This window comes from Furipterus horrens, unplaced genomic scaffold, assembly GCF_987537825.1.
Source record: "Furipterus horrens unplaced genomic scaffold, mFurHor1.1.pri manual_scaffold_6, whole genome shotgun sequence".
Lineage (NCBI taxonomy): Eukaryota > Metazoa > Chordata > Mammalia > Chiroptera > Furipteridae > Furipterus > Furipterus horrens.
This window is the reverse complement of record NW_028327176.1, coordinates 166,118,165-166,134,600: the sequence shown is the minus strand read 5'-3', so window position 1 is coordinate 166,134,600 and position 16,436 is coordinate 166,118,165. Positions and strand designations below refer to the sequence as shown.

Sequence of the window (16,436 nt, the reverse complement as noted above, 5' to 3'; positions counted from 1 at the left end):
TACCAGCTTTGATATTCTACTCACACTGACTGATAAGAACTCTGAGTAGCCGACATACTGGAATTGAGATCTGTGTGGAGAGATGTGAGATTTTGTCCTGAGGGCCCAAGTTCATAGATTTTAGGTAGGCAAACTCCAGATCATTATGGTTTGAGAACTAAAATCTTAGTACCACGAAGAACAAACCCAATCTATCCTTAAATAGTAGACACCCAAGTGGCAACTAATCTATGCTTCCTTTAAATAGGGAATCAGTTATTACAATGGTTCCTTCTTATTGATATTTTCTCAAAAACACCATCCACCCCGTATCTGGTGGTCATATTTAATGAGCACAACCCTATTTATAACACAGCAATGTTTACCTGACTTGTTACCTTTTCTGCCATGGAGATTATATGCAAAGGGGTAGTCACTGAAGACTACCTTTACAAAATCTCAACTTCCTGCCCTTCCTTTTGTTACTGTACGAAGAATGAATTATTGAGATTCTGTGGCCTAACCTACATACTTCCTCTAAAGGAGAAACAGAAAATGAAAAATGCCTTTCAAGAAAAAAAATGTACATAGAAAATGAAATCACAAACTGATATTAAATTGGCCTATGGCATATTTAATAAGCTTTCCTCAAACGCTTTTATTTGAAGTTCATTTTCAATGTACAGACTATAAAGATATCTCAATTTGAGGCAGAAATAGCTTGAAAGATGCTATCATATCATCAATATACTACCCTAGCAGGATAATAATAGAAATTTTACATCATTAGAGGGATTCAAAGGGCATTAGAAAGAACAAGAACCTGTCTGATACAGATATTTCGATGATTATGCAAAATATGCCTGAACTTAAATTAAAAAATAAAACAAAACTAAAAGTACTATCTTATTCTTTTTGATTTTACTTCATAATTTTTTAAAATGCTAACAGTGGTATTTTTCTTATACTTCTTCATATGTTTATAGAACATAGAGCTAAAAATAAGATTAGTCTTTTGCATGTAATAAAGTAGATCTTATTTTTCTCATAGAAGTCATGTCTGTAAGCTTACTTTGATAACCATTTGTAGCTAAACTCCTTATCAATAAACTGAACAGCTAGGCCTGAAATCTACTAAATAAGACCACAAACCAACAGGGTAAATTATTTAAATCATTTAACAACCAGACCAGATTGTCCACTTAGTAATTTCAATTCACAGTTCAGGGTTCAATCTGTGTAACAGATGGAGAAAAATAATCAACTGATTTTGGTACCTGAACAATCTTACTTAAAATGATCTAGTAACTGAACTAGTTTAATTCCTTAAAATTACATATAACATAAAGCTATGGTCTAATCTTGAAAAGGCCTGGCACATAATAGGTTCTCAAAAAAACTTATTAGATAAAAGAGCTTCAAATAAGGAGAATTAGTCTACCCTGTAATCAATGCACATAATGGCATCCTAAGTCAGACTAAAGCTCTCTTGATGGACCTTAACTTGTACAACAGATTTATATAATTCCTATTGCAACACGGAACCACACAATGAATCGAGACTTCATTTCATTTTGTAAACATGGGCATACGCTTCTGGTTAAAGAGGATAACATCAGTAATTATAGCCCCGCTGATGAATATATTCTTAAGTCATATCTAGTTCCTGTTTTCATTTTTTAATTTTGATTTGAGCACTGTACCCAGCTTCTCCTCATTATCTCTATCTCTCATTTTAATTTTCTTCTTTCCTTTCATAATCCTGGCTTCTGAGTAAATTCCATCATCTTCTGAATTTAGTTTGGTAAACTGAGGTTCCATTCTTTTCATTTATTGACTGACTTACATTTTTTGATAACTAACCCTACTGTTTTACCAGGTCTACTCTAACATAAAACAAATGAAAGTTTTTTAATATTTAAGCCCAGTAATTCCCAAACTTAATCTGAATAACGTTTTGTTAACAGTTTGTGATCATTTCAAATCGTTCTTTTCAGTATAACTCAATAGTTGCTCTTTTTCCAATTCTTGGTTTAAAAAAGAAAAAAAAGGAAAATGAAGAGATAATTTCTTCCCATTATTTTACCTGTTCCTTATTGTTCATCTTAGTAAACCAACATATAAAGAGAAAATTCACTAATCTGAAAATGAGTTTTCTTAGAAATATTCTAGGACTTATCACCTTGAAAATTAGAAACCTCAACATATAACAAAACAATCATTCCTTTTAGGACCCAGCAACACCCAGGTGTTGAACTAAATACACTCAAATGTATGAATAGAACTAAATTCTTCCAAGGTGCATCTGGTTAATATTAGCTTTCAGAATGTTATGGGAGATACTTTCTGAGCAATGTCATCTTTGGATATTCTCTTGCTGATCCAACTCTCTTATAAAAAAAACTTTTTATTGGATTTGAATTTATTGGGGTGACATTGGTGTATAAAATTATATAGGCTTCAGGTTTACAATTCTATAATGCATCATCTGTATAGTGTATTGTGTGTCCACCACCCCAAGCCAAGTCTCCTTCTTTCACCATTTATGTCCCTTTACCCTCATTTGTCCCCCCTCCCCTCTTTCCCTCTGGTAATCACCATACTGTTATTTGGGTCTATGTTTTTTCTTTTTTCCTTTCTTTTTTTTTCTTAAGCCCTTGGGAAGAAAGAAGATGCTCTTCAGAGTGGAAGGCAGGCCTATCTGGGTCAGAAACTCTGGACAACAAGAAGGCACTGTGTGTTTGAGACACAGGAAAGAAGAGGCAGGAGAAGCAGCAGCTCAAAAGGAGTAGGGGTCACAACCAAAACCAGTCTTCCTGTGCTTTCCACATTAGCTGATGTGCCATCCAAGATGAGGCCAACAGCCAAGTTAAAGCATCTGAAAGTGTGAGATATTCCAAGTCTCAAACACCAGGACATTTTCGATGTTTACTTCTTCTTCATCCAGTGAACTGTTAAGAAAATCAGTAAAATGGTGAGGTGTGCAAAGTGGTGATAGTGAATAACTAGTCTGGCAATTATGTCGCTAATCCATGCAAAACCACTCTGACCCATGGGCTATAATTTAATCATTTTCTTCCTTTAGCCCCATTCAACAAATAAACCATTTTATGTGTGTGTTGGGGGGGCGGGGAGATCATAAGCTAGTATCATTTTCCTTGGTCCCACCCCTTTCAAACTGCATGCTATGAACTCAGACAAGTTACTAAGTACCTCCGAGGGCCACTTTGCTCTAAAAGAGAAAGCATAATACCAAATGCTCAAGGTTAGTGAAAGTATTTGAGACAATACTCAAGTGCCTAGAACAGGACCCGGGCATAGAAAAGGCACTCAGTATTAGTTGGATAAAGTACCTAGTTTAACATTTGACAATCAGAAGGCATTCAGTGTACAATTACACCTAATATATCAACATTTGCAGTGTTTTGCAGAGGATATCCCACCTCCCAGGTCCTACTTTAGAAACACATTTAACACCACAACCAGCTGTACCACTATAGTACCTACTGCACTGATCTCTCATTTACTAGCGCTGAGCCACGACTTTGTTTTGTTAATTACCAACCTATATGTTTAGGCTACCTCTTCAACTAGACTATAAATGCACTGAGGCGAAGCACATTCATTCAACCCTGTCCTAGGTGTTGATTATGTGAAGCACTCCCCAGCAGAGACTTACACAAAATAGATTCTCAATAAATATTTTTGACTAACACAAAACACTGACTACAGAAATAATAATAATACAGAAGGCATCTTACTTTACATGTAATACACATATAATTCTTCCCATCACTATCCCAGTCATTAATTCCAAGTCCACTTCCGAGGAAGAAACTGAGGCTCATCACATTATCCAACTTTACTCAAGTTCCTCTCAAAAGTCCTTGTTCTTTCCACCAAACCACCCTGTCTCCTAAATAGGGAATTCTTAAAGGGCTTTCCCAATCTGACTTCATAAATCCAACTCAGTTATATTTCAAGGTACCCTTTCCTGGTGTTTTGCTTTCATCCACTTGCTACAGAGCTGATGTTGCAATGAATACAAACTAGTTCATAATCTCATGTCAGTGAAATGATTTAACTTAGTAATGAGCAGAAAGGTAACTTGAGAATATTCCCATTGGATAATAAAGCCTTTACAAAATTCATCTTCAGGATGCCCTGAACTTCCAGATATCATATGTAAATACATACACAAATGAAGATATAAACAGCATTATTTAAAATGTCTCCCAGATAAATAGTTTAATATTATTTAAATGCACTGTCTCCCAAATCCTTGTAAGAAATGAGTCCTCCAATAGTAGCAAGTTAAGGAAAGTTGTGGATCTTCACCAGTCACCTTTGTGAACATCTAGATCAAAGGAGAAAAGAATCAGCCCAAATCCAGCACCCCTATTAGATTTACAGTCTAGGTATTCCTTCACAGTTGGTGAAGAGGTTCTCATTCATTCCTAAAGACTAGGCACTAAAACAGAAATGTAACACATTGTGCTATGTGTATACAATTATATGCCATGGCCCTGCATTAGTTAACTCAGGAATTCATGTTTCCTGGCTCATTGGCTCCCAAGAGTGCTACAGCCCTTATTCTTTCCTACAGGCACAAAGTACAGCTGTTACACTCACATTAGCAGAGCTCAGAGCTGTGTCTACTCATCTGGTGAGGGTCTAGGGAATTCCTCAAGGGCAAACACCTAGTCTTTTAGCGTCTGGCCCTGTAAGAACTCAGTAAAAACTGGTTGACTAGTAGAAGCATGGCCAAGGAGAATCTCTCAGCTTTTCTTTCCTCCTTGGGACCCCAAGGGTTTCCTTGTCCCACATCACATTCCCATCCTCACTATATCTACTATAAATAGCCTTGGTTGAAATATATGAGTACATTTCTTAAAAACAAACTACCAAACCAACCAGTGGAGATTTTTCAACAACCCTCAATTATTCAGGGACTAATTAAACAGGATATATTTTTCTTCTTTCCTTCACTATTCAGTTTTCGGGTTCTTGGAACACTGATTAGATCATGTATAAGAAAAGAGAGAAGAACTAAAACTTGTCTGGGTTTGTCAAGTTTGGTATCATCAAATGGAAAATAATGATAGTACTTGTGACATATTTTTTTGTCTAGAACACAGTTGATAGCACAGGGGTCTAGAAAACACAGGTGTGTGGGAGCCCTACATGGATCGACAGTCATTTGCAGGATCCACTTCCTGCCCCCTGTAGTCTAAATCCTTACTATCCTAGTTACCTATTTTCTCATCCTCATTTCCCAGCAGAATCAAGCAACTAAAATATTAATTACAGGACACGAATTCCCCTCACATCAACCCTTCTACTTTTACCACCCTACCATTTCCACAATTAGGCATCATTTTAAATTTGAAGTATTTATTTCATTTACTCCTACCTATTAAATGTCTAGTTTGGGATAAATAAATTTCACTTTGTGTTCAGCACCCATGTGAAAACATAGTCCCTTCTCTCAAAAAGCCAATACTATAAAAGATAAGCCACTTCTTTTTCTAAAGAAAATAAATATCCTCTGGAAGTACTGTGACAGTCTACATAATATATATACCAGAAATCCATCTAATAATTTTAGCCAGCAATTAAATCATCACTCTGTTCTGTCCGAAACAACCTACCTTTTGCCCTTCACTAAAGTAGGCTCAAGTAAAATAGCTAAAATAGTTAAATGACTACCAAATATCAGAATTAATCCTTCACAGTTCTCCCAACTTTCTTTTATTTGATCCCTTCAGCGAAGGAAGCAAGGCAAGCTCTACTGCTCCCAGTTTCCAGGTGGGGAAATGTAGACAGAAAGAGGTAAAGGAACTTACACAAAATTTTTAGTGACTAAATTATTTTGATTCCTATTCTAGCACTCTATCTACAGCTTCAATGACTCCTCGAATGAAGGGAAAAAAAATTACTGTCTTCCACTCAGCATGCCTAAACACAAGACTCCCCATCCTAGAAAACACATTACTCTGCTTGAACTCTACTTCTATCTGTAAGATGTTCTCATAGTTGATTTTGCCCCCTTGTATCTGCTGCATGATGTGCATGGACCACATCTATTTGCTTTGCTGATAACACTATTCAAGATAATCCACAAGCAGGAAATGACAATAAACTCCTGTTAATAATCATTCTTATATCGGCAATTACAATAGTTCCTCTCTATATCTCAGTTCACTTATTGCGGCTCACTGTATCATGGGATTTTGGTACTGTATACGTATGTTGTTAAAGTTACGTAGGTTTAAGAGTGTAGAATATGTTTAAGAACATAAGTAGTGTTTATAAAAGTGTGGAAAAGGTTAATAAGGGAGTGGGAAAGGTTAATAAGGGACTGAGAATGGTTTCTAAGTGTGTGGGAAGGGTTTATAAAGCCTTAAAATATATATAAATACTAAAATAAATGTAAGGCTCCTACACAGATTTTCACCTATCATGGGGGGGGGGGGTGGTGTCTAGAATGTAATACCTGAGATAAGTGAGGGAATACTGTATTCAGTTTTGACATCCAGACCACACCTATCCTGGTTACAAAGTGGCCCATGAGGATTAATAGTCCTGTACATAAAAGGTAAGGCTAATTTATTTTGTTTTCACCAAACAACATCAGCAACTCTTAATTCTCAAGAGAAGGAAAAAAGAAGCAGAAAGGCAGAGGGGGCGAATTAAAGGACAAAAAAGAGAAGAAAAAGGTATAAATAATAGAAAGCACTAGAGCAGCACAAATGTACCTCGATGCTGTACCCAAGAGAGGGCTGGCCCACGTGCCTGAGAATAACCTTTGCCCTGAGCATAGATACTGGGTTACTGAGGACAAACCAGCACCTTCCAAACCTGCCGAAGGGATCTTAATGGATAACAACTGTTTCCCCTGTGGAGATATGTTCGAAAATTGACAAGTCTATGCTTACACAATGAAAACTCACTACGACCCTATGACATGATATTTGACACAAGTCACCCATGTTGGATTTAAACCACATGAATCAAATACCCCCAAAGCACTGGCTGTTAACTTTTACTATAAAGCTTTTCCGAAGCTCCAGATTCACTGATATCATTGTGTACTTACACAACAGTTACATTAATTTACAATTGCTTTGTTCTAGTTTTCTTATTTTTTCCAGCAGGAAACAGGTACAATTAAAATTCTCATTATCAATCTGGTAAGAACTCATAGAGAACAGACTAACAGCTGTGGGGGGTGGGAGGGCTGTGGGGCTGAATAAAAAAGGTGAAGAGATTAAGCCAAAAAAAAAAAAGAAAAAGAAAAAAGAAAAGAAAAAGCCTCAGAGACACCGACAACAGTATGGTTATTACCAAAAGGAAAAGTGGGCGTGGGGGAGGCAGAAGAGGGTAAGGGGGAATAAATAGTGATGGAAAGAGGCTTGTCTTGAGGTACTGAACACACTATACAATATACAGATATACAGATGATGTATTATGGAACTGTACACCTGAAATCCATATAATTTTATTGACCAGTCACCCCAATAAATTCAGTAAAAAGGAAAAAAATAAGAATCTAGTAAGAGATTCAGTCCAAAGATTATTCAGGACAATCTCATAATTTTTCCCAATGTTTTATTCCAGCTTCAATCACTGTCAGGACTTTCATGCATTCAACGTGCCCCCATAAAATGATATTTTTCGGTCAACCTTGTCCCCACACGCTCCTTCTTCCTGATCCCTAAATGCAGCCTTTAACATCTGTAAATATACCAAGCAATTTGTTTCAAAAAGTAAATCTTACCTAGTTGCGATGAAGAAATAATTATCTAATGGTCTTTACGATTGCTGTCCACTCCCAAGACTTCTCTGGAAAGTCTAACATAAATTTAAAGAGAGGAAAGGCAAAAAATCAAAGCACTGTCATTGAAAAGAAACCTTCAAGTCCACCATCCACAATTGAAAAGTTTAAACTTTGACTCACTGAATAATTTCTCACACTACCACTCAGTATATTAAATTAAACTAGTCCTGGATGAGGTGAAATGGATTTTATCATTCCTATCATTCCTCTATCTCAAATTCCCCCATTAAAGTTTCTCCCATTATATGAAAAGGGGGTGAAGGGATCTGACTCAATTTTAATTACTTTCACTGCTTTTATCTTTAATATTAAAGTTTTTTACAAGACATACACTGGCAAAAGAATATATATTATGTAAGCAGTTTTTGTTCACATACATAAGTGTTTAAATAACATTATACAACGTACACAGAAATGTTTTACCCAGTGAAACAAAATTACACTCTTACAACTAAGAGGGACTATTTATTTTATGACTATATATAACTATATAGTTAGAATGCTAAACACCAGCATCAAATTATGTTTATTAGAGAATAAAATGATCAACTCATATAAAAAGCACATTTCAATCAATGGTCTTTTTCATTGTTTCAAACTTTTAAACATGTATCGGTATTTTTATTAACATTCAGAGTGAAAAATATCTGCTGTGTCTCCTGATTAAAAATTGATACAATGTATAGACAATAAATATGAAAACAATTATTTCTAACCCAGGGAGTGACTAAGCTCAAGTCTCAGAATAAAAGCCGTGTTTTTCCCACGTAAGTAATGAGGAATGAAGTTACGGGGTCTGAGTCCTTAGAACTCATTTGCTCTCGGATTTACTAAACTTTCTATTGCTGATCAGCATCCTTTCACTCAACATCTGGCCGCTCGCTCAGGTCCTCTAATTACTTCCACGTCTGAACCGACTACGTAGCTACAAGTAAAGGCCAAACTTTGCTTTCGGCCTTGCGAACTTAAAGATGCGTTTAACCACTAGAGGTCTCCCCTTGGCCAGTTTTGCACGTTCGCTATTTTGCTGCACTTGAAACTTTCCGGAGAAATGCTCTACTCGAGTCAGTGTTTTTCTAAAAACTTGCGCAAAAATCCACGCGACCGAGCTGGCCAGTACAGAGACTCTCGGGCTCCCAAAACCAATAAAGATACTACAAACAACGCTCTAGGAAAACCAAAATTAAAATTTGTTGCACTCGCCCCAGTCACCCCCCCCCATTCTTATTTCTCATCTGTTTTCGTTAACTTAAACTAGAACAATTAAAAATCTATTTTTGTTTCTGTGCGCTCTGAATGATCTCTAATGCATTTTTCTGGCGGTAGACCCGAGGTGGTTAAGGAGCCGGCCAAGGGATGCAGGGAGGGGGAAGGGCCGAGCTCACAGCGTCCGAGGAAGTTGCATAAGGAAAGAGACTCCGTTTTTTGGGTCCCCTCAAAAAATCGGCGGGGAGGGGGAGGAAAAGGAAGCGGTGGGGAGGGAGGGAAACCAAAGCGACGTTTACCTTCGTCTCCCCGTGGAAGGGTGGGGTAATAGCCACGGTCTTTGCGACCCCAGAGGGCTGCTCCTTACCCCCACCTTTCTCCGAGCGCAGACGGACGAACAGATACCCCCACCACTCCGCAGGCTAGGCGGGGAGGAAACCGCCCGCTTTTAAACTTTCTCTCACGGTCGCGCTATGGGCCGTGCTTTAACCAGAAAGGGTGGGGGTGGGGGTGGATTATAGGGCCTTTTCTCTTTGTGGTAATTAAAGTTTTGCCACCACACAAAAGTTGTGCCCTCCCCCAGCCCATGCCACCGTACCCCGCACCCCCGCCCCCACCTCCAGGACTCACAAGTTTTCCTCCATCTCCCCCCACACCAGCTCACCGGGCGCGCAGCGGATGCCTCGGCTCCTGCGCTTCCCGATCCCCACCCCCGCCGGCCTCTACTTCCCCCCCGCCCAGCCGCCACGGCGCGAGCACGGCCCGCCGGGCCCAGGACGCAAGTGTGCAAAACCCATTATTCCGGAAAGGCACACGCACGCGGCGCAAGGCGGGCGGCGGCCCCGCCTCGGACCCCTTTTTGCCTCCCCAGGATAAGGACGACGTAAACAAGTTGCAGGAAAAGCAGCCCCGCGCCTGCCCCCACAGAGCCCGCCACCACCGCCCGCTACTGCCGCTACGGCTGCCGCCGCCGCTGCCGCCGCCGCCGCCTCCCGACACACGCCCGCGCCCGCACCCGGGCTGGCGCTGCAGCAGCGCGGGGTGAACGCCGCGACGGCGCGGGTTCCCGGCCCGGCCCGCGCCCTCACCCGCGCGGACTGCCGCGGCGGGCCCGCTCCGCCTTGCTTCCCGAAGCACTTTCCTGCCTCGGGCAGAAATAAACCGGAGGGTTTATTTTTGTGCAACTTTCCCAAAATGGCGGAAATTGGAGCTGATCTATATGAAATTCTCACACAGTCGGTCGGGTAGGGGGAGGTGACGAGGAAGAAAATGCAAACTCTCGGCCGCCGAGCCCCGCCGCCGGTCCGGGAGTGTGTGCGTGCGTGTGAGTGTGCGTGTGCGCGGTGGGAGTCGGGGAGGCCTTTCCGCCGCGCACACACACAGCACACGCCAGGGAGACGCGCCTGCACATTCAACCAGTTCATTCTCCGCAACCCGAGCGGGGAGAAAGTGGCCCGGCCTCTTTTCCCACTGCCTCGGTCTCCCGTACTTGTACTTCTCGCGCTCGCTCGCTCGCTCGCTCTCCGGTGCGCGCCCGGCACAAAGGCCACACGGGCGGAGGGGGCCGCAGGGGCGGCGCGCGGAGCTCGCGCCTCCCGCCGCACCGATCCGCGGCCCCGGCCACCCCCGCCAGTGCCCCCCGCCTCGGCGGCCGCGCTCGCCGCCAGAGCTGCGGCTCCGCGGCGCCCACTCGGGCACGCACCTCGGCGGAGCCCGGTGCTGCCGCGCTCCTCTACCCCGCGCCCGGTGTCATGAAAGCGACCAAAGTGACAGGCTCGGGGGGCGAGGAGGAGGGGGCCCACACGCATCCCGCCGCCTGCGCGCAGGCGAGAGCCCGACGCGGCCGCCTCGCCCCGGCTCCCTTCCGCACGGCCCCACACACCCTTCCCCGTGTGCGCGCAAAGAAAAAAATACAAGTCTCTCCTCCCCCCATTTTTTCCTTTCTCTTTTCTCTCTCTTTTGTTCCTCTTTCACACTCGCACTCACTACTTCAGAGTGAGATGCCCAGAGACTCCCCTTCCAGCCGTTTCCGAGTCACTTGCCCACTTTTTTCCCCAGGATTAAGTTTTCTCCTCTTTCCCAGAGGCGCAGAGAAGTGGGGGAGAAACCCCTTCTGTCCTTTCCCCTCCCCTGATCTGTTTCACAAGACGAGGGTGCGCTTCCTTCTCTCTCTCGGTCTCTTAACTTTCATCCTCACCCAGAAAAATAAATGAATGCCTTTTGCAAGGACACATCTTCAGATTAATTAGAGATTAGATCCGATCAACCGCTTCTTACCCCAAAATTTCTCTTTTTTTTTTTCTCCGTCTCACGAGTAGTCCTGACAAATGGTCCAGGGCTGCGGGCGTAGTGCGCATGTGCGCGTAGAGTCAGGGCTGGGGAGAGGGGAAACTGCGCTGGTGCCGGTGCCGCCGCCGCGGCTGCCTGTCGGGGAGGCTCGCGCTGGCTCCCTGTACTGCTGCTGCGCCTTCGCCGCTGGAAAGCAGAAATAAAGCCCGTTGGCAAATGCAGCTGCCCGGAGATACTGTTTCAGGTGCATCTTTTCAAAATTCTTGTCACCGGCTCAGAGCTGGTTCAAGAACAGCCAAAAACAAATATGAAAGACAGCTAAGGTTATAGATTTCTTTGTCTATTTTTCACTTTACTTTTTTTAAAGGCAATTCTCAGAGCAGCTAATCCACCACGTACTGTTAAATGTATGCATTCAGCCATTAAAGAGTGGGCCTTACTCCTATACAAACAGTCCCCAAAGGCTAAATGCATGCTACAGGTCATGAAAAATATGAAATAAACTTTAAAGCTTTTATGCAGTAGAACCTCCCCGTCTTTAGGAGCGGAAGAATTTATAATAAAGTGTGTGATGTAAAATGCGTGTTCTTTCCTTTTCTTAAGTGTTGATCTCTATTGATAGCTTAAGCGTGTTAGGCCTCTGTTGTAAAATATGTTGGGATTTATACTCCAACTTAGGAGTCAGTGTTAAAGTACCTTGGCAATAAACAGGTCAAGGACCACCTCTTCATCTATTCAGTCAAGATGGCTGAGCGGTCCTAAATAGCAAAACCTGTCTTTGTTTAGGCATCAAAACTAGATCAAGAACGAGTGTTGAATTTCGATATTGATAGCTTTTCACTTACTGACTGCAAGCCTCTTTGGGCAGCTGACCACTCTCCTCTTTTTAAAGTAAATACAAGTAGTTACAATATAATTCAAGTAACTGAAGTTGTGATAACCAGTTTAATGCCAATAACGGTTTGCTATGCAAGAATTTAAGTAGCCCGTGTGATTTCAGGAATGGCAGAACCAACTCTTACACTTTGCAGCGGTTGGGAAATAAGGCAAAGGCCCTACTGTCAAAGTGGACTATTTATTTTGCATCTAATAAAGGGAAAAGGAGGCCCTTTTCTGAAATTGCTGCCTGAGGCCTAGGATTTAAATATATCACAGATGGAAATTCTGTATTAAAAATCCTTCTCCAAAATGTAAGTAATATGATTCTTGATTGAATTTTTTTTACTTAAGGAATGTTCCTTGAACCAGTTTCAGAAAATAAACTGTTAAATTCTTTCCTTAGGACCATGAAATTACCCTAGAGAACAGACCACCGACTTTCTTCTGCTGGTGTAGTGACTGAATTCTCCAAATCAAAAATCAGGACATATGGCTTGACATGTACTAAAGTACAAAGGAACAAACCCTGTGAAGCTGAAATAAGCTTATAAAATATGCTTCATGTGTTGGGAAACCATTGGTTTAGGAGTGTGAAGAGGGGAAGCCTAGGTTAGTGAAACCTATAGATAATCTCACACAGCCAGTTAACTGTAGATTTCACCCATTACATCCAACCTTTTTCAGAGCTGGTCTCAAACAGCATAATTAAAATTCAGCTTCTCTTTTCTTTCTGGCCCTTGAATAATAAGCACTGAAATGGCCAAAGGCAGACTACAGGAGAAGAAGGAAAGAAAGCCTATGAGCTATGTGCAAAACTAAAACCTTACCCCAAAATAAACAAAAGTTAATTTTAAATTCCTCTTTCTAAAAATCCACTTTAGATTCATTCTGCACAGATAATTTTTGGATAATCTTTCTATTTCACATATATTTTCAGAGATGTTGGTTTAACAGTCTATTATCTTATATCAACAGCCTACCTTGTGCTAAGCACTCTGCAAGATGCTGGGGAATAACAGAAGATAAAAACTAGGCCAAAAGGAATTTAGTCTGGGAAAAGAGACTGGTTAGTAAACTGGGCATTGCAGTACAGTATTGTAAGTGTACGCAGGGGTAATGCAGAGCAAGTGCAATTGAGAAACAACTATGGCAATAAGGAAGGCTTTCTAGAAAAAGTCATAGCTAAGCTGACTTGAAGGACAAGTGTCCAGGGTATATGGTTCCACCTTTCCTCTGGGAAGGTGGTCCAATTAAAAATGATCATGATGATAATGATGATGATAATAATAGTAATAAGCCTGAGTAAAAGTCCAAGGATTTAGAAAACAAGGCTTGCCTGGGACCTGTGCACTTACTGAAGTTCACTAACAAAAACGAGGATCAGTTGAGGCTCTCTTCAATATATTGTCTTTCTCCTCAAGAAATCATCAGTTAAACCTCAAATATTTCATCTCAGTTCTCAAGATGTGGTTTAGAATAGTTAATATTTTGAAGGTATTCATGTGTAAGAATAATGACTTTAAAGGCTGCTACCAATTTTTTCTACAAGGAATTCTTGGGTACCACTACTTGAGACAGAGGCAGAATGCAGCATTAGAATTCAGATAACACTGTAGTATTTCTCATACAAACTGATACAGCTTATAGGACCTTTTTCTCTCTATTCCCTAAGTGGCAATCTACTAGTAGAAACTTTTTTGCTGTTCCTTCACCCTTTTACCATTCAGTCACTGGTTAATGGTTCAGGATATATCACTTCTTTCTTGGCATCATTTAATTTCACCATTTTCCAACATTCTCCCCTCTTCCCATCCCACCCTGCTCTACCCTATCACACCTACATAGCAAACCTGACATCCCAAAGGAAGGTATTAGCTTACTCCTTTAGTTTTCCTCATATTTGCTTATTTATACCCACTATTCCCCTCAAAATGACTTCAGGTTATACCATTCCTAAATATTCTGAAGCTAAAATCAATTTACATACAGATGTTTTTAGCAACTCACTGCACTCAATATTCAGAGACTTTTTGAGGTGTCTCATCACTTCCCAGATGAAGATCATTCAAAACCTCCCTTGCCATACTCCATCCTATAACCTTCACTCTGTGTGAGGTTCCATTAAGAAACCTTTTCCTTTTCCTAACACTAAGATACACTCCTCCAGTCCTAGAACAATTCAAGGATGACCTCTTCCATGAGGCAGCCCCTCATAAACTGAAAGTGTCCAGGAGTGAAGTCCAAGGAATTTTCTTTCTAATCCATTTGTGCCACCACCCATTGGGAACATTAAGGTCACCTCACATTCAAGGGCTTCAGTCTCCTCACAAGTTAGACTAAGAAAATAGAGTAATTGATTTCTGAGGTCTCTTTGAAAGCCAGGTTCCTTCCCATCCTTCCCACAGAACAGGGACTTTGTCACTGTTTAGTACATATAATAATAATATGGAGTCAAGAATGAAATTTCAAGTAAGGAGTGAAAATCCATCCACTTACTAGGTATCAAAATGCTATCAGCTTATGGCTCATTCAGCTGGTTTAAACTGGTACTAGTAAGATGACTAGTTTTTATCTGTTCTATCGCCATAAGTCGCTTTCCTAACCCACAGTCCGCCGTCTTGTAATGTGTGCTAGTGGTCACAGGTCTTAAGGTAAGAATGCAGTCTTTCTATAGACATTTTCTAAATGAACAATGCTTGAAATCACCCTGTTAAGTATGAGTCAAGTTCTTGATTTTTTTTTTAGCCTACATAATTGTGTTTCATGTTTTTCTAAGTGTAAAAATGACATTGACATAGGTTTGGTTAGATTCACATTATTGATATTTTTTAGAGCTGAGTTTTTGTTGTTAGTGTTCTAGATAACACCAAAATGTTCATATAGATACTCTGATTTGAATCCTGCTTATATTTCTGTGAAACATCTGCATGTAATCTTAGAGCAGATCCTGTGATAGTGAATGTAAATGAAATGCTGAGGGTGAAAAGAAAAGGGTATATTACTTATCAGGTAAGGAAAGGATTATAATGTATATCACATTCTCAATATCCTACAGAAATTAATATATGAAGAGTTGCTGGATAGATGTGAATATTTATTATCATTTCTTTTAGAGGCAAAGGTAAAGATAGAAATACAACAGACATATTGAAAAGTGTGGAATAATATGAGAATGTAATCCAAACCCTAAAGTAAAAGGAAAATTTTTAAATTTTCCATAACACACTCATTTAAAGCCTAAATCCATAAGTATCTTATTAAATAATTAATAACAGAGAGGACAAGCCAAACTTAGAACATGTCTGTGATAACAGCCCCAGATACCCTTAGAGCCTGGTTCTAGAATGTTCTTTCTATTTAACCTGGTCTCCTGGCCATAGCTGAGTGGTCCAGAAGTGGGCATTTAATCCAAGGACTGAACTGAATAGCAAGGGGTGGCCTATGAGTCAGCAGGGAGCACTTCTCCATGTGAATAAAAATGATGAACTGGAAATACTGGAAATAAAGTTAGTTGATAGTCGTTACAAAAACTAAATGATTCACAGAGAGAAAAAGGTAGAGAGTGCAGGTTCATTAGCCATTAGGCATTAGAAACTGCATAAGTAGAAATCATAAGGTAGAACAGAACAGAGGTTAGCTAGCCAAATAAAGTTGCCAGAGCTGTGCTGAACTCAGCATGACTTCCTATTCCCAAATGTCATTATATAGTCTTGGAAAGGACCAGCCATTCAATGGTCACCATGAAGACTACTTGCATAACTAGAACTTCTGACTTCACTAGTATCCCCATAAAAACTCTCCATCCCGTATAAAAAATTGAGTCACTTTTAATTAAGTAAATAAAAGGCCACAAGCAACAGCAGTGTGTGTAAATTGTTCTTTTTTAGCCTTACAAAATTAAACGGGACTAATTCAAACTCAATTTAGTCACTCCGGTACCCAGTCTCTTTATTCCCATTAGTGGAGCACACAGGCCAGACGGTAAGGATCTAATCCCAGCTCCACTACTTGCTAATGTGTGATCTCTGGCAAGTGACTAAACCTCTCTTACCTCAGTTTCTGTATCTGTAAAGTGGGGATATTAACAGTACCTTGCTTATGGGCTTAAGTATTTAATGAATTGATGCAAGACTAATCCTGGGCATGTGATAGTAATCAATAAATGTTAGCTTGTGAGTCAGAATCTTTGCCTGTTTTGTTCCCTGCAATATTCCTAGAACACAGAATTATACATGTACACAGT

The 16,436-nt window shown here is 40.6% G+C and overlaps 1 protein-coding gene across 5 annotated transcripts in view; it reads right to left on the bottom strand.

Annotated features, from left to right (window-relative positions):
• The window catches only part of L3MBTL3 (L3MBTL histone methyl-lysine binding protein 3), a 105,636-nt gene extending 94,267 nt beyond the window's left edge, over window positions 1–11,369 (bottom strand). For 4 of the 5 annotated variants that reach the window (XM_090279836.1, XM_090279839.1, XM_090279840.1 and 1 more), the window contains exons 1-2: window positions 11,303–11,369; window positions 7,760–7,833 (exon numbers count right to left, since the gene is read on the bottom strand). The gene's annotated coding sequence lies outside the window, so the exon portion shown is untranslated. Of the gene's footprint in view, window positions 1–7,759; window positions 7,834–9,655; window positions 9,707–11,302 lie in introns of those variants that run through there. The other variant, XM_090279838.1, reaches the window with a different exon arrangement.
• Between the last annotated feature and the right edge of the window lie 5,067 nt (window positions 11,370–16,436).